Source organism: Meriones unguiculatus, chromosome 11, assembly GCF_030254825.1.
Source record: "Meriones unguiculatus strain TT.TT164.6M chromosome 11, Bangor_MerUng_6.1, whole genome shotgun sequence".
NCBI classification, from domain to species: Eukaryota; Metazoa; Chordata; class Mammalia; order Rodentia; family Muridae; genus Meriones; species Meriones unguiculatus.
Genome location: NC_083359.1, coordinates 26,765,923 through 26,782,920, shown reverse-complemented (window position 1 = coordinate 26,782,920; position 16,998 = coordinate 26,765,923). Strand labels below are relative to the sequence as shown.

Sequence of the window (16,998 nt, the reverse complement as noted above, 5' to 3'; positions counted from 1 at the left end):
ATCTGGCTCCCAATACCTTATCTTTAGGATGTAGACAATTGTTCTCCAGCTCTTGTTATGGGAGCACCCATGCCGGAGAGCTCCCAACAGCCTGCACTACAGCTCCTAAGGTTCTGCCACCCTTTTCTGGCCTCCATGAGAACATGAACACACCCACATACAGACACACACATATATATGTGTGAATGTATATTAAATACATGTAATATATTTATATTTTATTTTATATTATTTATTACTTGTACATTATGGAATATTTATATATTTAATATGTATTTATAATTATATATAATATGTTTTAAATTATATACAATTTTAAATTAAAATATTTTTAAATGTATATGTATACATGTGTGTATTCAAAATCTAGTAAGAAAAATGGCTGCCAAATATTTTCTTTTATCCTGTGAGATGCCTCTTAAATCTGTTTATTGTTTCCTTCGTTGTGAAAAAGCTTCTTAATTTCATAAAAATTCTATTGGTTAAAGCTTGGTATTACTTCTTGGACGTGGAAGAATTTTTCTGAAAGCCTTTTTTGTCTATACCTATATCTTAAAGAGACATAGCTTTGTTTTTCTCCAGCAGTTTCAAAGTTTCGTGTCTTGCACTAAGGCCTTTTGATCCATTTTGAATAGATTTTTGAGCATGATGAGAAATGTGAATCTAGCTTTATTCTGATATACATAGTTACTTGGTTTTTCCAACACTGTTTCTTTAAGAGGATATATTTTCTCTAATGTATGTTTTTTATTTCATGTTTGTTAGAAACTTGGTGGCAGTGCCACCATAGGTTTATTTCTGGGGTTAAATTTCATTGATCTGCATGTCTGTTTTGTGTCGGTAGCATGCTGGTGTTGTTACTATACTTCTGTAGTGCAATCTGAACCTGGGTGTTATCATACCTCTACCATTGGTATTTCTTCTGCTTGGCATTGTTTTTGGATATTTAGGGTCCTTTGTGCTTCCATACTAATTTTAGAAATCTTTTTTCTAGTTCTGTGAAGAATGTCACTGTAATTCACAAGGAAGACTGCATTAAATTTATAAATCATTTTAATAAGACACCATTTTCACAATATTAGATCAGTTGGTCCATGAACAAGGGAGATCTTTATATCTTCTAGATTCTTCCATTTTTTTTTCCTTCAGTGTTTAAAAAATTTCACTGTAGAATTTTTTTTAACCTTTTTGGCTAGGTTTACTCTTAACTGTTTTGTTTTAAGAAGCTATTGCTAGCAAAATATCTTCCTTTTGACATACAATTAATAAGGTTTGAAAAGGCATTGAATACACGAAGAAGAGATACTAATTTGAGAGATTAGCCATGAAAAGTAGTTCCTCTGAGCTGAAAGAGCTAGACAGCAGTCAATTGCCAAGGATACCAAACACCCCTAGAAATAAAACGTGTATTATCAGAACATCTAGTTAGAGTAAATGCAGTGTAGACAGTAGGAGAGAGACCCTAAGTAAATTCTTTGATTTTTGTCTGATCATTTTTGAATGATGCTGCTTTGTTCAAGGCATTAGATCTGAAAATTTCTGGTTGAGTCTTTATGGCTAGGTTCTTGTTTTTGTTTGAGTGAGTACGTGTATGTGTGTGTGTGTGTACATGCACATATACATGTGAAGGTGTGTGAACATCTGTGCACATGTGTGTGAAGGCCAGAAGACAACCTGTCATCCTTTCTTGCCATTCTAGACGATGCTATCTTTTTTAGTTTTTGCTGGTAGAATGGGATCTCTCATTGGCCTGGAACTAGACAAGCAGGCTCGGCTGGCTAGCCACAGACCCCATGATCTGCCTTCACGTAATGTCCCAGTGCTAGAATTACAAGGCTATGTCAACATTCCATCATGGCCAGCTTTTTTTATGTGGTTTCCGGGGATTAAACCTAGATCCACATAGTGGTACTTGACCAAAAGAACTATATTCTAAGGCCCGTCTTTCAGAATCTTTGAGCACAAGGCCATATCCCTTTGCTATATGTATCCCTTTCGTTTCTTTTGTTCAGTTGCTGTACCTAACAATCCTTGTAATCTGTTCAAGAATAAGGAGAGAAAAACAGCTCCATTGCATTCCTAGTTTTACAGAACATGTTTTCAGTATTTCTTCATTTGTTACTTTACCTATTTATTTTTCATATATGGCCTTTATTATGTTGAGGTATGTTTTCTTTTCTACTCACAATGGAAAACTTATCCTGAAAGATCTTGAACTTTGTCAAAGATGTTTTCTGAAGCCCACTGTGATAACTTTGCAGTTTCTGCCCCTGCATCTACTTATGTATTGTGTCACGTTTACTGATTTCCATATGTAGACTTGTTCTTTCATTCCTAGAATGAAATCAAAATGATCGTGTTGTATGATCTCGTTATTGTGTTGTTGAATTCAGTTTGCAGGTGTCCTATTGAGCATTTATAGTCATTGGGGAAAATGAGGTAGAGTGTTTTTCATAGTTGTATTACTATAGCATTTGGATATCAAGGTAATTCTTGCTTCATAAATTGAATTTTATAGTATCCCTTCCTTTTCTTCTTTAAGATGGTTGGGGAGATTTATTATTTGATTTATTTTGTTAAGGATTGCTAGAATTTAGCAAAGAAATCATCCAGCCCTGGACTTTTGTTGCTATGAGACTATTAATGCTTCAATTTCACTGCTCTTGATAGATCTGTTTATGTTGTTTGTAACTTGTTGATTTGATTTTAGTAGGTCACAAGTGTCTAAAAATCTATTTCTTCTGGATTTACAGTTTAATAGTTTATAAGTTTTTTAATATTGCTGAATGATTTTCTGAATTTCATTAGTATCTACTATAATGTCACCTTATCACCTCTAATTTTCTTGATTTTTGGTCTTTTATTTTGGTTAGTTTGAGCAAAGATTTATCAATCTTATTTATCTTTTCCAAGAGCAAATTATGTTTCATTTATTTAATCTCTTCTTCATTAATCTCTCCCTCGTCTTTATTTTTTTCTCTATCTATTAATTTGGATTTGTCTGTGTGAGATGATATAGCTCTGAGTGCTTACCTAAAATAATCTAGAGAATTCAAATAAATAATTTAATAATATACATCAGTGACTTAGAAAAATAAAAAACAAGTCAAAATCAAAGTATTTTCAGCTTGTGTAGATTTCCTCTGCTGCTGACACTGGCTCATGGGTTGTACGCTGGAATTCTCTGATATGTAGATAGTACAAGAAAAATCACTGTTTCATATATGCTTGTGTTCTCTTCCATTTACAAATGTATTCTCTTTGGGGTTGGGCTGTGAATAATCATAAACTAACGAGACTCTTTCAAAAAAGAGCCTAGACGTGGCATGGAAACTGCATTACTGAGGCATTTGAATAAGGCGGAGAACAGAAAGCTATGTGTGCCAGTCTATCTTATTGCTTCTTTAAATCTTTTGTAAGATTTAATGATGATAATTTTTAGATTGCATTTTTGTAGTGGGAGAGATGGCTTAGACTTTTGCAGAGGAAACAAGCTCCCATAGGACTGCTAGGAGACATGCAAAACAAAAGAATATGCAATCTTGGCCAACAGCTACTTTTGTTTTTTTCCTAAAAAATATATATTGTGTGTAGGTGTGTGCAAGAGTATACATGTGGAGGTCACATGACAATTTTCAGGGCTTGATTCTCCTTTTACTATGGATTCTGGGGATTGAATTCATGTCATCATGTTTGTCCCTGGCACCAATATTGGGCACTTGAGTGCATATGATGTACAGATGGAAAAATCAGAAACACACACATACTTATAAACTTTTAAAATTAAAGGAATGCTTTTAATAAACTGTCCTAGCCTGCTTAATAACATGTTTTAAAGAATATCATTTTACAAATTAAAGTAGATACAATATATATTTTTTGTAGAAAAAGAAACTAAACATATCAACATTCGAAATGTGCACGAAAATCTTTGCCAGCGTCAGAGGGAAATATGGGCAATTTTTTCTCTAATTTGGACCTATGGAGTAATTATAACTAAAGCTGTAGATAGAATAACAGAGAAATAAATTCACTATATATGGCAAGTCACCTTGAGATGAGTCAAAAGACCAATTGCAAAAGGAACGTATTCTCAACATACTACAGAAAACGTTCAATATCCTTAAAAGATAAAAACTTTAACACTAGTAGAAAAAAATAAATGATAATACTATTAAAACGGGCAAAGAAAATAAATACAAAATGTATTAAATGATATAAACATGGGGACTGGATGTGTGAAAAGTCATTTAGCTTCACTTGCATTGAGACAAATGCTAGTGACAACTCATTGAGATGTTACTTCTCATTATTCAGACTGATGAAATTCAAAGCTTGACAATACAGTTTGCTCTGTGGGATGTGGGGAAACAGGCTCCCACAGGCTCTGCTGCGAGGAATGCAAAACAAAAGAATACAGTCTTTACTGAGGAAACTTTGAGCATCAGCTACTTTCTCTTTTCAAAAAATGATATCTCTCTCTCTCTCTCTCTCTCTGTGTGTGTGTGTGTGTGTATACTATAATATACAAATGGAAGTCACATGGCAACTTTTAGGGCTTGATTCTCTCCTTCTGCCATGGATTTTGGGAATTGAAGTCATGTCCACAGGTTTGGTAGCAAGCTCTGTTACCTGCTGAGCTGTATTGTTGGCCTGACATTAATGACTACAACAAAATGTCTCCCTTAATCCAGCAATCCCAGTTTTAGGAATTTATGCTGAAGATATAACCCCAATAGGTGGACAAGTATACCATTCTACACATTCCAGTGACATCCAGAGGAAACTACTGGAACACTTGAGCATAAGACACTGGCTAAATAAATGTATCCATTGACATTCATTATCTAGCTGTGAGTAAACAGGGTAATGTAGAATGTGATCTCTGAGAAGTATTATCAAATTAAAAAGAAGCTTTTTGCAAAGTACTCACATAATACTTTGTGTAAAAGACAGAAGGGGTAAGAAGAAAATATACATACATTTACTTACACTTATAAAAAGAAGAAAAGGAAGAATAAGACAGAGAAATATTTTTGGCCAATAGCATATAGTAGGGACAGTGGAACAGAGCATTTCAGGGCACTGTGACACCTCTCTGAGCATACATCTTTTTATAAGTTTTGATCTCTATGTGTGTGTCAACTCTTTGAAACCCAACAAAGAAAAAAACAAGAACAAAAACAAAAAAAACTGCCAGCAGATATATGGACATGTTTACTGTCATATAAATCATCAAACTATAAACTCAACATTAGTTCTCAGTATGTATGTGAGATGAATAAAATTTGTTATAAGAAGCCATTTATTCTGAACAACAAAATCTGGTACGTTTCACATCAGATGTTGAGCCCCCTTTGAAACTGAAGCCAAACTAATTGTAGTGATCCATATACCTGATAAGGATATATCCTAAGGCCCTATATGATACCTATAAAAAAGTATAATAATGAATTCTGCATGTACTCTACTTTTCCTACATACTCATTACATAGTCTAATTTATCAATTATGTGCCATAAAAATCAATAATAAAGTCAAACAATCATAATATCTATTATAATGTTTACTTATAACCTATTGATTACTTATGGAATTTTCCATGTAACAGTTTTGGACTGCAGGTGAAAGATGGAACTATGACCACAGGAAGGTGAAATGACAGAGAAGGGATTACTGACCTCTCTTTCTTTAGTACAATATTCTGTAATTATGAGCTTACATTTTCATATCTCTGGCTAGATTGAAACTTTTGGAAGGATATGGACCATTCCTCATTTTTTGCTAATTCCATAGTGCTTCACACATGAAAACTGTAATTTATCTAATGATTGCTTAAATAAAAAAGAGGCAGGAGGGGTCTAGGAAAATGACCCAGTGGTTAAAAGTGGTTACTGCTCTTGAAAAGGATCAGAGTTTAGTTCCTAGCACCCACAGTGGGTGGCTCACAGATGCCTGTAACTCAAGCTTCGGGAGATCTGACACCCTCTTCTGGCCTCCATGAGCACCTGAACTACTCATACCTACATCCCTCTCTCTCTTTCTTTCTCTATCTCCTTCTCTCTATCACACACACACACACACACACACACACACACACACACACACAGAGACATACTAAGATGACACACATAAAAAAAACACTATTGTCCTAATTTGGTAGACTCTTTTTCTAAGCATGTTCTGAAATCTCACACTGTACATCCTGCAATATGTTCAGTTATTGCACATTAATCAAAAAGTATTATTAGTATTATTTAGTCTCTTCCCTTGGTTCCTCCTTGTTGTTTAGCTTCTTTAGGACTATAGATTTTAGTACGTTTATAACCTTATTCAGAAGTGCAAATAGGATAGTCAATGGAAGTAGAAGAGGACAAGGAACAGGACAGGAGCTTCCACAGGGCCCTCTGAAAGACTCTACCCATCAGGGTACTGAAGGAGATGCGAAGACTCATAGCCAAACTTTGGGCAGAGTGCAGGGAACCTTATGGAAAAAGAGGGAGGGAAATCGAAAGACCTGGAGGGGAAAGGAGCTCCACAAGAAGACCAACAGGGTCAAAAAACCTGGGCCCAGAGGATGTTGGGGGGAACCTGCAGAGACTGATACTCCAGCCAAGGACTATGCATGGAGAGGACCTAGACTCCCTATTCAAAGGAAGCCCATTGGCTGCTCAGTTTCCAAGTGCATTTCCTAGTAAGGGGAACAGGGGCTGTCTCTGACATCAAGTCAGTGGCTGTCTTTTGGATCACCTCTCCCTGGAGGGTGCATTCTTGCCAGGTCACAGAGGAAGATAATGCAGCCAGCCCTGAAAAGACCTGACAGGCTAGGGTCAGATAGAAGGAGAGGAGGTCCGCCCCTATCAGTGGACTAGGGAGGGGCATAGGGAGAAAAGAGGGAGGGTGAGTGGGACTGGGAGGAGATAAGGGGGTCTAAAGCTGGGATATAAAGTGAATAAATTGTAATAGATCCTAATTAATTAATTAATTATTAATAACTAATAAATAAATTTTTAAATGTATTATTTAAAATACACAGGTAGATTTGTAAGACAAAAGAAAATATTTGAATAGTTCTTTTAAATAATGAGCACAATTTCACAAGTTTCTTTGGCATCATTTACGTGCTTGTTTAACCCTAATTCTGAAAATCTGGGTTGAGTACTGTGAGGTTCTCTGAGCAGATAGGGAATGGTTCTTGGCTGTGAAAGTGAAGATCTTGCCTGGCAGAAGAAGTTCTGCCAATTGAGATTCTTCTCATTTCTACTTTATAATTTGAGAGCTGTCCTCACAGCTCATTCTGGAGATCTATTTAGGCCTTATTGCTTATGTCCCCTGGATTCCTCCAACAAGAACAAAGATAAGGGTAAATTCTAAACCCATGAATAACATGTCCAATATAAGAAAATTCCAATCATTATGTCTTTGTTTTTAACAGCTGAGTAATACTCCATTGTGTAAATGTACCACATTTTCTGTCCATTCTTTGCTTGAGGGACATTTAGGTTTTTTTCCAATTTCTGACTATTACAGATAAAATTGCTTTGAACATAGTTGAGCAAGTGTTCTTGTGATAGGATGGAGCATCTTTTGGATATATGCCCAGGATTGCTATAGCTGGGTCTTGAGGTAGATTGATTTTCCAATTTTCTGAGAAACTCTTTAGCCCACTTGGTCACAAAGCAAGTCTCAACAAACTATTGTGGGACCCTCTTTTCCCTCTACTGGATCACCTTGTTTATCCTTGATGCGATGGTATGTGTCTGGTTTTATTGTGGATTGTTATGCGATGTTTGTTGATGCCTGGTGGGAGGGAGGTGGTCTGTGGAAGACGGGGAGTGGGGCCAGAGGCTGGGGAAGAGGAAGGAGGGGAACTGCAGTCATGTTGTAATGTATGAGAAAAGAACAAAAAATATTTTTAAAAATCTTGTACCAATTTTCCCATGCAACTTTCCAACCTGATGCTCAGAAAGCAGAAAAAAAAGTATTATGAATTAATGAAGACTTCTTTAGAAACCAGACCTTTAAAGTGTGTTCCAGATTCTTTTAGAAGGACAACCAAAGTTGTCATTAAATCTTGGAATAATCCTGTAACTGACATGAGGCTTACTGAGAGAGCCCAGTCTCTAATTGTTCCCACAATCTGTGTGCATCGCTGAACCCTGATGTGGAAGAATATGGCTGTGATAACTTTGATCACAGGTTTGAGACATTAAATACCTTCATGAACAGAAATGGTTAAGCCATTCTAGTAAACTAATTATAAGTACAGGAATGTAAAAATGGGACTAACCATGGAAAAATAACTTGAAAAAATTCCCTGAGGCTAAAGCATAAAGCAAATTGGTATATATTTTTTTTTAAAAAAGTAATAATAAATTGTAGCTATTTACTTCCTACTCTGATGGCACTGCCTGTGTTTTCTGAAGGATGGCTTCTTTGCTAGGGATTATTAACTTGAGAGAGGATAACTAACAACAAATGATATTTTAATGACTGGGAAAAAAAAGTGTTATATTTATTGTAATTTCACTGAAGAAAACCACATCTTGGGAGAAACTTAATCTTACTTTAGAAGGTCTGCTGTGTTTTGAAACAGTGACACATTTTAGGAAAGAAACAGTAATATCTTTTTCCCTTTCAAAAAATTAACAAACATTTAACATGATTTAGCTATGATAGCATGGCACTATGCTGGTGACTAAAAGGGCAGAGAGAGGAATAAAATGCAACCTTTGATTTCAAGGCATTTATGGTCTTGTGAAGAATAATCTAAAATCACCTCTGTTTTCTATCAAGCTAATAACAGTAAACAAGGACATAACCTACTTAGGTCCACAGTCACTGGCCTTTTAAACACTTGCTTTTAAAACCTTCTTAGTCAGGAAAAGAGAATTCTTCCCACAGATTTAGAACAGTAAGTTACCTGAAAGCCTTGAAAGAGTGTAACTAACAGTAGGACACAATGGACAACTGACTGATGAGATAAAACACTTTTTTAAGAATAAATTTATTTATCTATTTATTTATTTATTACAAGTTATTCACTTTGTATCCCAGCTATAGCTTCCTCCCTCATCTCCACCCAGTCTCAACCTCCCTCCCTCTTCTCCCCCTTTGTCCCTTCCCCTAGTCCACTGATAGGGAAGCTCCTCCTCCTCTTCTACCCGCCACTAGCCTATCAGGTCGCACCAAGACTGGCTGCATCATCTTCATCTGTGGCCTGGCAAGGCTGTACCTTCCAGGGGGAGGTGATCAAAGAGCCAGCCACTGAGTTCATGTCAGAGACAGGACCTGGTCCCCTGACTAGAGATCCCACTTGAAAACTGAGCAGCCTATAGGCTACAGCTGAGCAGGGTATCTAGGTCCCCTCCATGCATGGACCTTAGTTAAAGTATCAGTCTCTGAAAGGCCCCCCTGGCCCAGGGCTCTGTTGGTCTTCTTTTTTTAATATCATTTTTTTATTTATTACAATTTATTTACTTTGTATCCCAGCGGTACCCACCGCCCTTGTCCCCTCCCAATCCTACCCTCTCTCCTCCCTCATCTCCTACCATGTCCCTTCTCCTGTCTTCTTGTAGAACACCTGTCCCCTCCAGGTCTTTCTATCTCCCCTTCTTCCATAAGATTCCCTGCACTCTAACCAAAGTTTGGCTATGAGTCTCAGCATTTGCTTCAATACCCTGCTATGATAGGTAGAGTCTTTCAGAGGCCCTCTGTGGTAGGCTCCTGTCCTGTTTCCTGTCTTCTCCCACTTTGGGATGGCTATCCTGTTTGCCTTCTGAATGAGAATTAAGCATCTTCCCTAGGGCCCTCCTTGTTTAGCTTTTTTAGGACTATAGATTTTAGTGTGTTTATCCTATATTATATGTCTAATACCCACTTATAAGTGAGTAAGTATCATGTATGTCTTTCTGCTTCTGGGTTACCTCACTCGGGATGATCTTTTCTAGTTACTACCATTTGCCTGCAAATTTCATAATTTCCTTGTTTTGTTTTGTTTTTTTCTTGTTTTGTTTTATCACTAGACCCCAAAAGACCACCACCAGGAGTCGAGTCCATTGCAGAACACATGAGGATCTTTTTATTACAAGCTGCATCTTGGGCTCACACTCATTGCTGAAGCCCCATGCTCAGGTTAGTTGGGTGATTTAAAGAATCTCGTCCCTGCCAGCATGCCCAAAGCAGGGGGATTCCTGCCTGGCAAGCAAATATTTGTCAAAACACAAAAGGGATGTTGTATTTTGAATTGATTGGCTATAGGAAGACCCCCAAACCATTAATGGTCTGGCTTCCCTTCCTAGGGGAGAGGGGCCAGTTTCCTAGCAACTGTATCTCTAGTGGGTGGGGAAAGAATACAGTAAGGCTAGTTCTTCCCCTCAGGGCATTGAGGGGAAGAACTAGGCATTGAGCTAGTTCTTCCCTGAAGGTGGCTGGACATATCTCCGCTTGGCTGGCCCTGGTTCAGGCTTGTGCTTTAAACTTTAAAATAATAGCCACTAATTTTTAATCTGTTGGTCTCTCAGTTTTTAATTGCTGAGTAGCATTCCATTGTGTGAGATCAAATACTTTCAATCCCCTAGAAATGTGACAAGACTGTGGTTTCATATACCTAGAAATCAAACACTGACTTTGCAAAGGATTGTCATAATGCAAAACCCTAAAGACATTTTCAATTTGATCAAAGGAATCTTTGGCTTTTACTACAATGGGCAGAGAATCTATTGGCACAGTCTCATTGTTCAGAGAATTACAAGGAACAATGGAAGTATAGAATATGAAAAAAGAAGACACATCTGGTGACTAGAGATCATCAGTGCCAAAGGTTTCTTGGAACAGGTAGCATTTAACCTGAGTCTTGAAGGATATGGGTAGTTGACAGAAGTAAATATATGAATCCCTGAACCTCTTGGGAAGCTTGTAAAGGGAAACACCATTTCTCTTTTGACATGTTAAGAGAGGATGAAACAAAGAAATGTTGCAAATGATCCTCAGAGGGTTCATTCAGTAAGCAAGGAGGAGAAGGTGGAGTGTAAAGATATTGTGAAATCAGGGCTTTGGAAAGCTCATTCTGAAAGCACAGTATACTGAACTGAAGAGAAGCAGGACAACCATCAGACTTCGTTTTGCCCTCCTCAGTAAATGGCCTCTTGATGAGCAAATGGCTGGCATTTCCCAAAGATTTCAATTGATCACAGCATGTCCACCACAGTCAGGAATCTATAGAAGCTAGACAAATAGAGAAATAATCCATTGTTTCCAAGAAACGTAATTGTTTTTTTACTAGAAATTCATGAACCAATGGCTTGGGGCTGAGAACTAATCAAGGTTCATTTCAGGAAAGGATATTCATTTTCTTTCTGCAGAATACCAATAGTCAGGGCGAGGTTTGAGGAATGAACAATAGAAAATATGAGAAATTTCATGAAAACAAGCATTTCTCTCTTATCTTTGTTTCTCTTTACTTTTCTTATTTCTTCTTTTCATCTCCACATTGACCTTATTTTTAATAAACTTTATTATAGAAATATTATATGAGAAAAGAATCTATTTTCAAGAAAAATAACTTGCAAATAAATGCACCACACACCAAAATCATCCAGACCCAGGGTCTATAGAATATATTGAACTTATATACTGCTAGAATTGGCATTCATCACTGAAGCTATCAAGCTTCACATTAAATACTGTACTTTTAGTATAAAATATAGTTTATGTACTTATCAACCAAAACACAAATGGTAGAATTAGAAGTAGAAAACCAGTTAGCTTTATTTTATCTATCATAACTCGTGTCCATTATTTGAATTCACATTGACCTTATTGGCTTATTTCTGCTAAGAATCAAACAATCTCTAGGAAAACAGAATGGTTCAGCCAAGCATCATATCTGACTATCCCCCAAAAGTAACAGAAATCTGAACAGGACCTCAGCATCATATATACCTCCAATTGCAGGCAGAAATATCTCTACATGAACATTGAAGTTCCTAAGCCAAACTTTGGGCAGAGTGCAAGGAATCTTTTGAAAGAAGGAGAAGATACAAAGAGATGGAGAGGACAGAAGCTCCACAAAGAAAGGAACAGAACAACAACAAAAAATCTGGACAGAGGGGTCTTTTCTGAGGCTGATACTGCAAACAAGGACCATGCATGGAGATAACCTAGAACCCCTGCACAGATGTAGCCCTTGGCAGCTCAGTATCCAAGAGGGTACCCTACTAAGGGGAACAGGGAATATCTCTGACATGAACTCAGGGGGCTGGCTCTTTGATCACCTCCCCCTGATGGGGGAACAGCCTTACAAGGCCACAGAGGAAGACAATGCAGCCAGTCCTGATGAGACCTGATAGACTAGGGTCAGATGGAAGGGGGGAGGAAGACCTCCCCTATCACTGGACTGGAGGAGGGGTATAGGAGAAAAAGAGGAAGGGAGGGTGGGATTGGGAGGGGAAGAAGGAGGGGGATACAAAGTGAATAAACTTAAATAAATAACTTTTTTAAAAGTTCCTAAGCCACACCCTTCTTTTTGCTTGTCGTTCAGCATGATAGTGTCTTGGCAAGCAAAGACTGGATTTTGGAAAAAGAAAAGGACTTTTTACTGGAAAGTGCTTTGGAGTGTCTTTAGTTTCACAATGCTGTGAATGACCTGAGTTCACCCTCACCTAGGACTCAAGAGGGTAGAGGATAACCAGATTTAAGCCTATAGGTGGAGACCCAAACATAGTACATTAGACTACTTGCCCGGGTGAGAGGTCAAAGAAAATAACACATTTTACAAAACTTGATTTGGGTGGGAATTCGGAAAGACATTTTTCCTCTCTTCATTTTCTTCTTATCACTTTCTTCTTGTAGCTGGCTGTTGAGAAGAAGTTTCTAACTCTTTCCAACTGTAAAACCAGTAGCTACACACCTTGGCTGATCCTTCCATGGGCCGTTTCTAAGCTAGTTTCTAAGCTAGGATTTGGAATCTGGCATGACAATTCAATCTAATATTTTTTGTTCCCATCTCTATAAACTGAAAGTATTCCTATCACATCTTTTTTATATAAATATTTTTCTAGTTTGTATTTTCATTGATATGTTAATTGGACATGTTGAAGGGATTTAGTACATTTTCATTACATGCACATACCATGGACGAATCAAATCCAGCTTCCCATTCTCCATCTGCCCCTTACAATCTCTAAGGAACACTATTTTGCAGTCAGGTCTGTATTTTTCAGCTTTCATATGTGAGCCAGACTATGTGGTATTTGCCGTTCAGTGTCTGGCTTATTTCACTAAGCACAATGCCCTCTAGTTCAATATATTAAAAATGACAAGATTTCATTCTTCTTTAGACCAAGTAGTACTTTACTGTATGTGGGGATCAGGAACAGGAGGAAGAGGGATGAATGGCCACAGAGCCCACGCAGAATCCCAGGAATCAGACCCAAAGGTGCAGAACTAACTTTGTTGTACAGTGTAACCATCTTTAAATGATTGGAGGGCCAATCAGACCATGCCAAGCTAGGCTCAAGCACCAGTAACAATCAATCAGGTTGGTACAACTATAAGGAAATGGGGGAGATGTGGGTGGGGTGGGGAAGACAAGGTCACCTTAGAAGGCCTCCGTAAATAAGGGGAAAGCAGTCACCGCCCTAGCCTAGGATCCATTTTGAGACATTGCTAGTGTGTTAGGAGTCCCCAGTGGATCAACACGGATTGCGGTGGATCACGACCTTAAGGGTAGCCATAGGAGTCTTTGATGCTTCACTTGACATTCCCCCTGGGCCTCCAAAAGGCTTATCTCGACATTCTCCACAACTATGCGTAGATATCCTATTTTCTTCACCCATTTGTCTATTCATGGGGACCTTGGTTAATGCCTTAACTATTCTATATAGTGCCCCCAAAATCATGTGCATGCAGATAGCTCTTTTGTGTGCTGACTTGCCAAATGCAAGTGGATATGCATCGAAAGGCAAGGACACTAGATTATGTATCATATCTATTTTCAGTTTCTTGAAGAATGATCTTACTGTTCTGTACAATGACTGTGCTACTTTGCCTTCCTTATGATAGTGTATGGAAGTTCCTCTTTCTCCATATGGTTGTCATTATTTGTCACCTTTATCATTTTCACATTAGGTGTTCTAACCAGGATGATATACTGTCTTACAGTTTTGGGTTCACATTTCTCTGTTTGGTAAACCTATTGAGTATTATATGTATATTGCCTGGGTCAATGTATTAAGTATTTCTGCTATAGGTTCTTATGGAAATTCTAGATCCTTTATCTTTATGTCTGATTTCTTTGGACATAATCATTGTCATCTTCAGTCAGAGCACCTATGGTCATGCTCACAGGCCCTTGCAGTATTGTGCCTATTAATATTGCCACATGGAAAGGCAAAAGGGCTCACAAGACAGATGAAGTGCCTCCTTTACTGAAGGCTATATAAGCAGTTAACAGTTGCTGGGAAGGAGAAAATCTTTCGTGTTGTCTTTGTCACTGCTCTATTTCTGTAAAGAGACCATGACCAAGGCAACTCTTCTAAAATAAAACATTTAAATGGAAGCTTGCTTACAGTTTCAGAAGTTCAGTCCATTATTTTCAAGGCAGGGAGCCTAGCAACACTGGAACAGTTACTGAGAGCTGCCTCCTGATCCATAAAAGCTGCCTGGCTGAGCTTTTGAAATCTCAAAGCTTACCTCTAGTGTCACACTTCCTCCAAGAAGGCCCCCTAATTATTTTAATCCTATCAAAGAGCTCCACTCTGTGGAGTGTAAGCATTCAAATATATGAGCCTGTGGGGACCACTCTTATTCAAACCATCACTGGTGCAGCCCATTCTTCTGTAAGTAACTCTTCAGCTGTGTTGGATAGAATAATTTCTTTGGTCTATCATTGCTTTATTCTCTCAGGTGAATAGAAATAAATTGTTCATAAGTCACTTAATGGGCTTACACTTAGTGCTTTGGTTCATCTTGAGTTTATGCTTTTCCCTGGCAGGTATCTTGGAAATGTAGCATCTTAGTAATATTTTATTGTGGTAAGGATCTTTTCTGATCATATGTAGAGTCATATAAGGCACAGAAGGATTTCCCAAGATTGAAGAAGCCTTCTATCATTATTTTATTAAGGAGATTTTCTACACCCTTAGCTTTTCACTTCCTAGTATTCCAAATGGAAGTTTTCCCCTTTAGTTCTTAGTCATTTTTTTCCTTTCTTTTTGCCTGTCTCATAATATATACAGCATGTCAGTCACTATAAAAAAAAACAAAAAATTAAGTGAATATTGACTCATTCAAAGGACAGTATTCTTTCCTCTTCAGTCCCCTGATGTGAAAACTTGTATGGATTTATCATCTAATCTTTAGTTGAAGTGAATTTAGAATTTGCTGCAGCTGAAGGTTAAAAAATTCACCCATCTCATCAAAAGCTTTGAAGGCAAGGTCAGCGTTGCTTGAATCAGTGCCACAGGCTAGCAACAGTCTCAAGGTTTCTCTGTAGCCTATGTTTCAGCTTCCAGCTTTCCAAAGAGTGGTAGACCTTTCCTCTTTCTTCTTTTCTGCACAGGAATATGCCAATGAGGCACGATACTGTTCCAGTTGCTTTCCAGTCCCATAAATACGTTTTGTGCCTTATAAAAATCGATCTCGTGTGTTAGCCTGTTACTAGCCTTCAGGAGAGAGATACTGAACATTTAGTGAAGGCCCCATATCACGCAAAGGTCTCTCCTGGGTTTCCTGCTGCACGCCAATACTTGCCACATTAACCCTGGGCACCTGGTGAAGGTCATATGGGAGAGGGTTAGAAAATGAAGGCAGGCTTGCTTCAGCTTGGAAAATAAGTCTTAATTCTCCTGCTCATGAGAAGACTGTTAAAAATGGGTCTTATTTCTCCTAACACCCTCTGTGACTTGTTTGGGTCATTTTCTTTCCATGCCTTGTATAAGACAGCAGCCATGGCTGAGCTCTGCCCTAGGAGTTTAGGTTTCTGTGTCCATACCACTGGTAGAATTCTCTTAGAAGTGGACCCCTATCCTACCTGGCTCTGTCTCACTGTCAGGAAATGAGAAAAAAGTCTTATCATTTTCTACATTCCAAAAGCAAAATATTATATAATAAAATTGAAAGCTGGTGGCCTTGTTCCCCGACTGTGTGTTACACATTTATTTCTCTCTGTACATGATGATTCAACTGACTTTGGAAATAAATATTAACCTCCCTGTGCATTATTCCTGTAAGTTTGATTCTTTCCCAATCCTGTGTTCAGTGTATATTTATTTATACCTTCCTCATTCTTTTGAACATTTGAATAGTATTCCAATAACTTGTTACACTATCTTTTACTCAAGCAGTTGTTTTTTAGCAATGGATATTTAGTTAAGCATATACTACAAGTAGCATAGGCATGGAAAGTCTAACTAAGGTGTTCAGATTTGAAGACATCCCTGAGGTTTAATTCCCTAGAAGAAAAACACTGTTTGAAAATTCTTGCTATCTTTTCAAAGCCTGAAGTACAGCCTAATATCTCATATCGTCCAAGTAGCAGAAATGAAATTTAAACAAAATCTATGCAATATCAATACAAATCTGCCTTTAACCGTTATGCTATTCTATCTTGTGGTGTGTGTGTGTGTGTGTGTCTAAGTTATTCTCATTGTTCCTCTGGACTATCCATCAGCATAAGCTACAGAATATTTGAGAGAAATCTGCAGTGTAGATAAGGGATTAAAGAGATCTCTGAGCTAAAAAGAAAAACCCAGCTCAGAGTTTCGTGTATTGAAATTTGGCTCAATTCCTAACGAACTTAGATTATGAGAAGTCCACAGGGTTTTCTCTGTGGATAACCAATCAATATAAGTACAAAGGGAGGCTGAGATTAATTTTGAGCTAGATAGCATGCTTGAGAAAGCAAAACAATTTTTCAAAGCTCAAAAAGACCCTAGGCCTATTTGACCTGATGTCATGATAATAAATTCATTGCATGCAGAAAACACACGTTCATTCC

At 37.8% G+C, this 16,998-nt stretch overlaps 1 protein-coding gene across 4 annotated transcripts in view; it reads left to right on the top strand.

Moving 5' to 3' along the window:
• Atp10b (ATPase phospholipid transporting 10B (putative)) overlaps positions 1-16,998 on the top strand; it is a 311,951-nt gene that overhangs the window by 71,263 nt on the left and 223,690 nt on the right. For 3 of the 4 annotated variants that reach the window (XM_060363835.1, XM_060363837.1, XM_060363834.1), the window contains exon 2: positions 10,025-10,133. The exons of the other annotated variant lie outside the window; for it this stretch is intronic. The gene's annotated coding sequence lies outside the window, so the exon portion shown is untranslated. The remainder of the gene's footprint in view (positions 1-10,024; positions 10,134-16,998) is intronic. 4 annotated transcript variants of the gene reach the window in all.